This window comes from Bombina bombina, chromosome 7, assembly GCF_027579735.1.
Source record: "Bombina bombina isolate aBomBom1 chromosome 7, aBomBom1.pri, whole genome shotgun sequence".
Lineage (NCBI taxonomy): Eukaryota > Metazoa > Chordata > Amphibia > Anura > Bombinatoridae > Bombina > Bombina bombina.
Window position 1 is genome coordinate 13,162,246 of NC_069505.1, and position 10,161 is coordinate 13,172,406.

Below are 10,161 nucleotides of genomic sequence, written 5' to 3' on the forward strand. Positions count from 1 at the left end.
CATAAGGTGTGGAGGACCTACTTATTCTGTTATCCAGGATGAACTGGAGAAGGACTTTCTGCAAGACCCCTGAGGGGACAGATTTTGGCCCTGTCTGTGTTACTGCACAAGAGGTTCGTTGAGCTTCCTGATGTGCAGTCACTTGTTAAGACTCTGCTCAGATCAGACATGTGTTTAGATCTATTGCTCCTCCTTGGAGTTTAAATCTTGTTCTTTAGGTTTTGCACAGGCTCCGTTGGTTCCTATGCATGAAGTAGGCATTAAATTATTGTCTTGGAAGGTTCCTTTTCTACCGTTTCCCTGGGGGGGCGGACCTAAATTTAATATTCTTCTGGCATCATTTATACCCTGATATTCTACTGTTCCTTGTTCCCTTGGCTGAATGAATGGGGGATGAGGGAAGTGGGGGAGGTATTTAAGCCTTTGGCTGTGGTGTCTTTGCCTCCTCCTGGTGGCCAGGTTCTTAATTCCCACAAGTAATGAATGAAGCAGTGGACTCTCCTCCCACAGATGGAAATTAAATGATCAAATAAGCATAATTTATGTTTTGGAGGATTCTCACACTACCAGGTGACCATTGTTGATCTAGTGGGCATTAATGGGAGTGTTGTGACGTTATGTGACAACTTTACAAAGGCTGAGTCACAGTAGCTGCAAGAGAGACAGATGGGGGAGGGTTATTCAAATCCCTCAGTCTCAGCTCCCTTAGCAACTACAGGCGATCATTTGAAGGAGAATCGCCCCAAAAGTAAAACAGTTAATAAAAGTCAGAACATGGAGTTTCAACGGGGAAGGGAACATAAGAGACACATAAAAAGTGTTTTTCTTTATTATAGTGAAAATTCCCTTTTTTTAAAAGTCTGTACATTTTGTCTGTACAGCCAGGTGAGCTCTGGAGTGACAGTGATCAGATAGCAAAACAGGCTTTTATTTCTAACACAAATGGGACCATTTTTACACCCAAACATTTGTATCATAGTTGCAGCATTTAAAAAAAAAATCCCGGGACACTTTGTAGCAGAGCAAGCAAGCAGGGTAGCGGAACATTGACGACCTACTGTTCAACTGCTCCGCCCACTCAGTTCTGCAATCAAAACTCACCCATTTGATAGTAATAGTATAATTTATCCATAGATTATTATACAGATTACAGCACCAAGCTCTTACACCTACCCCATAATACTGACAATACCGGTGTCTGGAACACATTCTGGGAATATGGTTATTGTTACAACACTGCATCAAAATTAGGCAGACAAATAACATGTGATCCCATTCAATAATAACAATATTCCAGTAGGTGTTAATTATATGTAAATAATATATATATATATTCACTCACACACCAAATGTTGGGCACAAGAGGTAGCATTTTTATGGCTACCTAGCCAGTAGAGGGTTAATAGCACAGCAATACAAAAATATTTGTGTAAATTTTTTTAATTAGAGGTAAAGCTTCCTAGATAGAACAGTTTTGCAAACACAAACATCTCCCAACCACAGAAAGCACAATCCTGCTTTGAATTTCATCATTTGCAGTAATTTTCCATCTAAAGGGGTGGAGAGTCCACGGCTTCATTCATTACTTGTGGGAATTAAGAACCTGGCCACCAGGAGGAGTCAGACACCCCAGCTTAAATATCTTTCCTAATCCCCCAGTTACTCTTTGCCTTTCGTCACAGGAGGTTGGCAGAGAAGTGTCGAAAGATTCAGAGTAGTCTCTTATGGAGGGTAGTACTCTTCGGAATGGGACTGGAGTTTTAAGTAGTCCTGTCAGCCTCTCAGTGAGAGCATGGGTGAAAGTTAGTGTCCGGAAATGCAGGGAGAGTCTTTCTGCGAAACCATCCCTATCCATATTAACAGCTCCATAAGCAATCAGCATTGACGAGTTTTGCTGCCTGCTTCCTGCACTCAAGTCCATGTCAGGAGCGATGCTACTACCCTGTCACACTTGAGAGGCCGTGTTCCTGTTCCACGGCATAGATTCTGGTAAGATAGTTTAATTTTTTTATATACATAATGGTAAAGCAAGAAGACAGGGTCACAGTGTGATACCTATTATCTTTATATAATCAAGGGTTAATATCCCTGTTCCGATCAGCCAATAGAATGCAAGCTCAATACGATTGGCTGATTGGATCAGCCAATCGGATTGAACTTCAATCTGATTGGCTGATTGCATCAGCCAATCAGATTTTTTCGACCTTAATTCCGATTGGCTGATAGAAGGGACGAATTGAAGGAACCTTCATTCATCGGGAAGTCGTCAGTTGAAGAGGATGGCTCCGCGTCGGCTCCGTTGAAGATGGCTCCGCTCCGCTCCGGATGGATGAAGATTGAAGACGCCGCCTGGATGAACACTTCTACCGGATGGAGGACCTCTTCTTGCCCGCTTGGATGAAGACTTCTACAGGATGAAGGACCTCCTCTGCGCACCTTGGATGAAGAATTCGGCTTGGCTGGGTGAAGACGACTCATGGTAGGGAGATCTTCAGGGGGTTAGCGATAGGTTTTTTTAAGGGGGGTTTGGGTGGGTTAGAGTAGGGGTATGTGGGTGGTGGGTTTTAATGTTGGGGGGGTATTGTATTTTTATTTTCAGGTAAAAGAGCTGATTACTTTGGGGCAATGCCCCGCAAAAAGCCCTTTTAAGGGCTGGTTAAAGAGCTGATTACTTTTGTATTTTAGAATAGGGTAGGGCATTTTTTTATTTTGGGGGGATTTTTTATTTTATTAGGGGGCTTAGATTAGGTGAAATTAGTTTAAACTTCTTGTAATTCTTTTTAATTTTTTGTAATTTAGTGGGGGGTTTTTGTATTATAGAATAGTTTATTTTATTGTATTTTAATTTAGCTAATTGTAGGTAATTTATTTAATTAATTTAATGATAGTGTAGTGTTAGGTTTAATTGTAACTTAGGTTAGGATTTATTTTACATGTAATTTTGTACTTATTTTAACTAGGTAGCTATTAAATAGTTATTAACTATTTAATAGCTATTGTACCTAGTTAAAATAAATACAAAGTGGCCTGTAAAATAAATATAAATCCTAAAATAGCTACAATGTAATTATTAGTTATATTAAACAAAAGAGTATCCAAAGCACGTCCAAGTTAGAGAAAAAAGTCCCTTGATATCCAATTATTAGGTAAAAAACAAGCCTTTATTGTGGAAATTCTACAGGATAAAACATGGTCATAAAAAACTCTCAGCAGAGAGACAAGAGAAAAAGGTCTGACCGGTTTCGGCCCAGTGTGGCCGCAGTCATAGACAGTCATACTGCACCATATGTTTAACAGCGGAACCCCGGCACTGTGAGTACTACAGGCGCTGGCATGAGACTGACATTTAGGAATTTAAAAGCCATAAGAAAAGCGGAAATCCAGCACTGTGAGTATGCCTCTTTAAAACCTGCATGAGATCATTTGAAAGTTATTTGTTGTGACCCAGCTTTATGCCACGGAGATGTGGAATTGTGCTTAACCCTGAGCCTGATTAACGCTATGGATAACGAGCTGACAGGCCAACAATATCACTAATTGCTATATTATTTTACTTCTGCATGTCTAATAGTGGGCGGCTTGTGAGATCACATTCTACAGCTGGGCTACTCAGGAATACTAGGGGTTTTGATGCATACATCTAAAAGTGACTGCTTCAAGGTATATTGCTTGCATGGCCCTATCAGTGTTCTAAGAAAAGTCGCATTGTTAGCTAGCCTTTTACTCAGTGCCTAAATGCAGGTTTATCCGCTGTATTTTCTCCAGGTTTGCAATTATTCTATACAGACTTGTCACTCCATTTAACACTACATGTCGCGAAGGTGACAGTCTCTCTCACAGCACATTATATTGTTCTGAACTTTGCTTTAAGCAATATCGGTTGCTCACTTTACTGTTTATTAGTTATATTGTAGCTATATTAGGGTTTATTTTATAGGTAAGTATTTAGTTTTAAGTAGGATTAATTTATTTAATTTTAGGAATATTATTTTGTTGAATTTAAATGATATTTAATTTAGGGGGGTTAGGGTTAGAGTTAGGTTTAGGGGTTAATAATTTTATTATAGTAGTGGCGATGGTGCGGGCGGGAGATTAGGGGTTAATAATTGTAGGTAGGTGGCGGTGATGTTAGGGAGGGCAGATTAGGGGTTAATAAAATTTATTATAGTGTTTGCGAGGCGGGAGTGCGGCGGTTTAGGGGTTAATACATTTATTATAGTGGCGGCGAGGTCCGGTCGGCAGATTAGGAGTTAATAAGTGTAGTTAAGGTAGCGGCAACGTTGGGGGGGGCAGATTAGGGGTTAATAAATATAATATAGGGGTCGGCGATGTTAGGGGCAGCAGATTAGGGGTACATAGGGATAATGTAGGTGGCGGCGGTGTCCGGAGCGGCAGATTAGGGGTTAAAAATAAAATGCAGGTGTCAGCGATAGCGGGCGCGGCAGATTAGAGGTTAAGTTTGAGGTTAGGGGTGTTTAGACTCGGGGTTCATGTTAGGGTGTTAGGTGCAGACTTAGAGAGTGTTTCCCCATAGGAAACAATGGGGCTGCGTTAGGAGCTGAACACTGCTTTTTTGCAGGTGTTAGGTTTTTTTTCAGCCCAAACTGCAACATTGTTTCCTATGGGGATATTGTGCACGAGCACGTTTTTCCAGCTTACTGCTACCGTAAGCAATGCTGGTATTGAGGGTTGAAGTGGAGCTAAATTAGGCTCAACGCTCCCTTTTCTGAGGCTAACACAGCCACTCAAACAACTCTAAATACCAGCGTTGTTTGAAGGGTGCGCTGGGAAAAAAAGCAGCGTTAGCTACGCGGGTCTTTACCAACAAAACTCTAAATCTAGGCGTAAGTTATTTATTGTGTCATTGCTGCAATGTGTGTGAGATGAGGCTCTGGCAATGTGTGGACTACAGGTTTAATTTCCGGGAGTTACTTTATGCAGCCGATTTGGCGCGTTTTTTTTCTCACTAGTGCAGGGGCGGTCCTGCGAGGCACTCCATGTGACCGGGTGGGGCCTATTCAACTTCCTCTTCTTGACCGGTGGTTGCAGGAGACAAACCGTTTTTTTCTGTGGTCCGGGTCCAAGGAGGTGGTGAGTGCCCCGGCCATTGGACATATAAAGGTGCCATTTATATATTATATCTAGTCCGTAATAAAGGCGTAAGCTATGGAGGACTCTGATGTGTTGGAGGGTTCTCCCTCTTTAACAAAGTCTAATACCAGTGTTTATTGTGAGGAGGTTCTGGTAGATCTGCCTGCTCAACTCTGTTCCACATGCCTTGACAAAATTACTACATCTAGAAAGAATAAGATGTTTAGTACTACTGAGACGTCCACCTCTGAGGGTCCTTCGTCCCATGAGGTGTGTTCCCTACATTCATCCCCCATTACACATGCAGCTCCCCAGGGCACGCTGGCCGTCAACTGCAAATGGCGGTTTCTGCGGTGATTAGTGCCTTACCATGTTCTGCTAAGCGCAAGCATAGGATAAAACATTGTGGCCCGGTCCAGGGGTCTTCTACTCCAATGGATATCTCGGAAAGATTAACCTCTGACGAGGAGAACTCTGACTCTTCGGAGGACGTTCCTTCTGGGTCGGAGTCTGTGTCATCTAACCTCCGGCTGCGGAGGAACCAGACTTTAGGTTTAGGATGGAAAATTTGTGCTTTTTACTGAAGCAAGTGCTTGCTACGCTGGAGATTCCGGAACCGAAACTACCGGAGGAACCTTCGATTTCTAAACTTGATAAAGTATATGAGGACAGTGTGGTGCCTCAGACCTTCCCGGTTCCTGTTAAGATGGCTAACATTATTAAGAATGAATGGGAGAAATTGGGTTCATCCTTTTCTCCTTCCTCTTCTTTTAAGAAACTGTTCCCCATTCCGGTCTCTCAGCTCGAGCTATGGGGGTCTGTCCCTAAGGTGGATAGTGCTATCTTCATGCTTACAAAGCGTACGACAATTCCTCTTGAGGATAGTTCGTCATTTAAGGAGCCCATGTATAAAAAGTTAGAAAACATGTTGAGAAAGATGTTTTAGCACACAGGGTTTGTTTTTCAACCTGTCGCGGCGGTAGCTGCGGTAGCCGGAGCTGCGACATATTGGTGCAAATCCCTGTCTGAGATGGTAGAGAGGGAGACTTCCCTTGACGAGATACAGGATAGAGTTAAGGCCTTGAGGGTAGCTAATTCATTTATTTGTGACACCAATATGCAGATTATTTGCCTGAATGCAAAGATATCAGGTTTTTCCGTCCTAGCCCATAGGGCTCTATGGCTGAAGTCATGGTCTGCGGACATGACCTCTAAATCTAGGCTTCTATCCCTTCCTTTTCAGGGAAAGATCCTATTTGGTTCAGGACTGGACTCTATTATATCCACAGTCACGGGAGGCAAGGGCGCCTTCCTGCCACAGGATAAGAAGGCTAATCCTAAGGGATCTACTTTTTGTTCCTTTCGTTCGGACAAGGCCGAACGCCAGCAGCCCGCGGCAAAAGCGGTGCAGTCGAAGGGAACTTGGAAGACAGCTCAGTCTTGGAATAAGTCCATGCAGAACAAGAAGCCTGCCAAGACAAAATCAGCATGAAGGGGCGGCCCCCGACTGGTCTATGGACCGAGTAGGGGGCAGATTATCTCTCTTCTCAGAAGTCTGGTTGCAGGATGTTCAGGACCCTTGGGTTCTGGAGGTTATCGCCCAGGGTTACAGGAATAGGGTTCAGATCTCTTCCGCCCAGGGGCAGATTCCTCCTGTCAAACCTGTCTTCAAGACCAGAGAAGAGAGACGCCTTTCTAGAATGTGTGAGGGATCTCTCTTCTCTCTGAGTAATTGTACCAGTACCTCCAGCAGAAAGAGGTCTAGGGTACTATTCAAACCTTTTCGTGGTCCCAAAGAAGGAGGGCACGTTCCGTCCTATTCTGGACCTAAAATGTTCAAACAAATTTTTGGCTGTTCCATCATTCAAAATGGAAATGATCAGATCTATTCTGCCCCTAGTTCAAGAGGGACAGTTTATGGCAACAATAGACTTGAAGGATGCCTACCTTCATTTGCCAATCCACAGGGATCACTTCAGGTTCCTGAGATTTGCATTTCTGGACCAACACTTCCAGTTTGTGGCCCTTCCCTTTGGTCTGGCGATGACCCTTAGAGTCCTCACGAAGGTTCTGGGGGCACTGCTTGCCGTAGCAAGATCCAGAGGCATTGCTGTGGCACCCTATCTGGGTGACATCCTAGTCCATGCATCGTCGTTCAGTCTCGCAGAGGAACACTCAAGGGCTCTTCTCCATTCTCACAGATGGAAGATAAACTCAGAAAGAGTTCCCTGGTTTCCAGCAACAGGGTGGAATTCCTGGGCACGATAATAGACTCTATATTCATGAGGATATTTCTCACAAATCAGCAATGCAGGAAGATTGCGTCCACCTGTCTTCTCCTTCAGTCCTCCTCGAGACCCTCTGTGGCTCAGTGTATAGAGGTAATTGGGCTCATGATATCCAGCATCGATGTCATTCCATTCACCAGGTTTCACCTCAGATCTCTTCAGCTGTGTATGCTGCGACATTGGAACGGTGACAACTCAGACCTATCCCAACAGATTTCTCTGGATGATCGGACGAGGGAATCCCTCTCTTGGTGGATCCATCCGGAACAACTGTCCCAAGGGACATTCTTCCTGAGACCGTCCTGGGAGATTGTGACCACGGATGGGAGTCTGGCAGGATGGAGAGCTGTTTGGGGTGCCAGGATGGCACAAGGAAAGTGGACTCAACAGGAGTCTCTCCTTCTGATCAATATTCTGGAACTGCGAGCGATCCACAATGCTCTGAAAGCTTTGCCTCTCCTGGGGCCATTCAGCTTCATCAGGTTCCAGACAGATAATATTACCTCGGTGGCCTACATCAACCATCAGGGGGGGATAAGAAGCTCCCTAGCAATGAGGGAGGTATCTCGGATATTGGAATGTGCAGAGTCCCACAACTGCTCGCTATTAGCAATCGACATTCCCGGTGTGGACAACTGGGAAGTGGATTTTCACATCGGACAATCCTTCCATCCAGGGGAATAGTCTCTCCACCCCCCCCCCCCCAAGGTGTTTGCAGAGATCTGTCACAGATGGGGGACGCCGGAGATAGATCTCATGGCGTCCAGACTCAATTGCAAGCTACCCAGATACGGGTCGTGGTTCAGGGATCCCCAGGCAGAGCTGGTCGATGCCTTGGCGGTGCATTGGGGGTTCAACCTAGTTTACATTTTAAGTACCACGAGGTAGAAGTGGCAACGGTGGAAAAATGTAAACTAGGTTGAACCCCCAAGGCATCGACCAGCTCTGCCTGGGGATCCCTTGACCGCAAGCTGTATCTGGATAGCTTGCAATTGAGTCTGGACGCCATGAGATCTATCTCCGGCTTCCCCCATCTGTGACAGATCTCCGCAAACACCTCAGGGGGGAGAGACCATTCCCCTGGATGGAAGGATTGTCTGCTGAGAAAATTCACTTGCCAGTTGTCCACACCGGGAATGTGGATTGCTGATAGCGAGCAGTTGTGGGACTCTGCGGACCAAAATTTAGTTTTGTTCTTTTGGCACCGTTTATACCCTGATATTTCTCCTACTGTTTCTTGTTCCCTCGGCAGAATGACTGGGGGATGAGGGGAGTGGGGGAGGTATTTAAGCCTTTGGCTGGGGTGTCCTTGCCTCCTCCAGGTAGCCAGGTTCTTAATTCCCACAGGTAATGAATGAAACCATGGACTCTCCTCCCCACGATGGAAATGAAATTATCAGGTAAGCATAATTTATGTTTTTCATATTGGTGACATCACAGTAAGAGACGTCATAGGAAGAGATGTCACATGACGTAAAACAATATGTAAAAACAGACATAAAAATGTTAAAGAATAAAAAAGAATTCCTTTACTTTAGAATTTGTACTAGTAAACAAAGTACTGTTTGCATCACTAGTCTGGGTGAGCTGTTGGGGGCAAATTGATTTTTGTATTATTTAGTCTGAGAGGAACAATCAGTAAGCTGCAGATGATAGAGTCTTAAATTTGAAGATTACTGTCAGACTAAATTATGCAAAGATACAAACAATAAATGATCTGCAGCCCCTTACCTAGTGTGGATGAGCTGTTTTTTCAGTGTTTTTTTCTTCGGATTTGTGTCATTTTAAACATTGATCACTCAGAGAAAGTGCAGCAAGGAGTCGCTGCCTAGATCTGCTTTGACCCTGCAGAGTACTTGCTGCACGCATAGCCTCACCGGCAGCCCCTCCCCATTACATGACCCAGCTCAGCTGCAGCCCTCCAAATCTCCTGGAGGGGACATTTCCAGGGACAAACAAATCCAGGAGCTGCTGGCAACTATGTTGTATGGGACCCTCTCTCACGTTTGGCTGCCTCTGAACTGCTTATTTATGTGATTGCCGTAACAACAGTGGTTATTTGGCTACTTTCTATGTTGTTTAGGAAAATCTTAAGAAAAATATACACTTTTTTTAGACATTGTTGCAGCATTTTCACATGCAATTCTATAAAGATATAATAATGCTATATTCTGAATCTGCCGGACCTGCTGAAACAAACAATATATTATTTGTGTGAGTCACTCACTGGATTATGACTTACAGTAGTATTTACATTTAAACAGCAGAAAAGCTCAAAAATGGCTTAGCACAGGGTTGTAAAAATATTAATAGCAGTGAAAGGGGTTAAATGTTCAGTAAACTGTATCAATTAGCTTTTTTTAAATACTGTCGCCCTGTGTTCTGTTAGTATCATACATTGCAAATAACGTTTATTTGAAAACAGTTAAATAATCCAGAAAACAAAATAATCTTCGATGTCACGGTTCTTGCTGCCAGCGGCTGGACCCGTGTTGTTATAAGCAAGAAAACCCTTAAAGGGACAGTCTAGGGCAAAATAAACTTTCATGATTCAGATAGAGCATGTAATTTTAAACAATTTTCAAATTTACTTTTATCACCAATTTTGCTTTGTTCGCTTGGTATTCTTAGTTGAAAGCTTAACCTAGGAGGTTCATATGCTAATTTATTAGACCTGGAAGGCCACCTCTTTTCAGAATGCATTTGAACAGTTTTTCACCACTAGAGGGTGTTAGTTCACGGATTTCATATAGATAACACTGTGCTCGTGCACGTGAAGTTA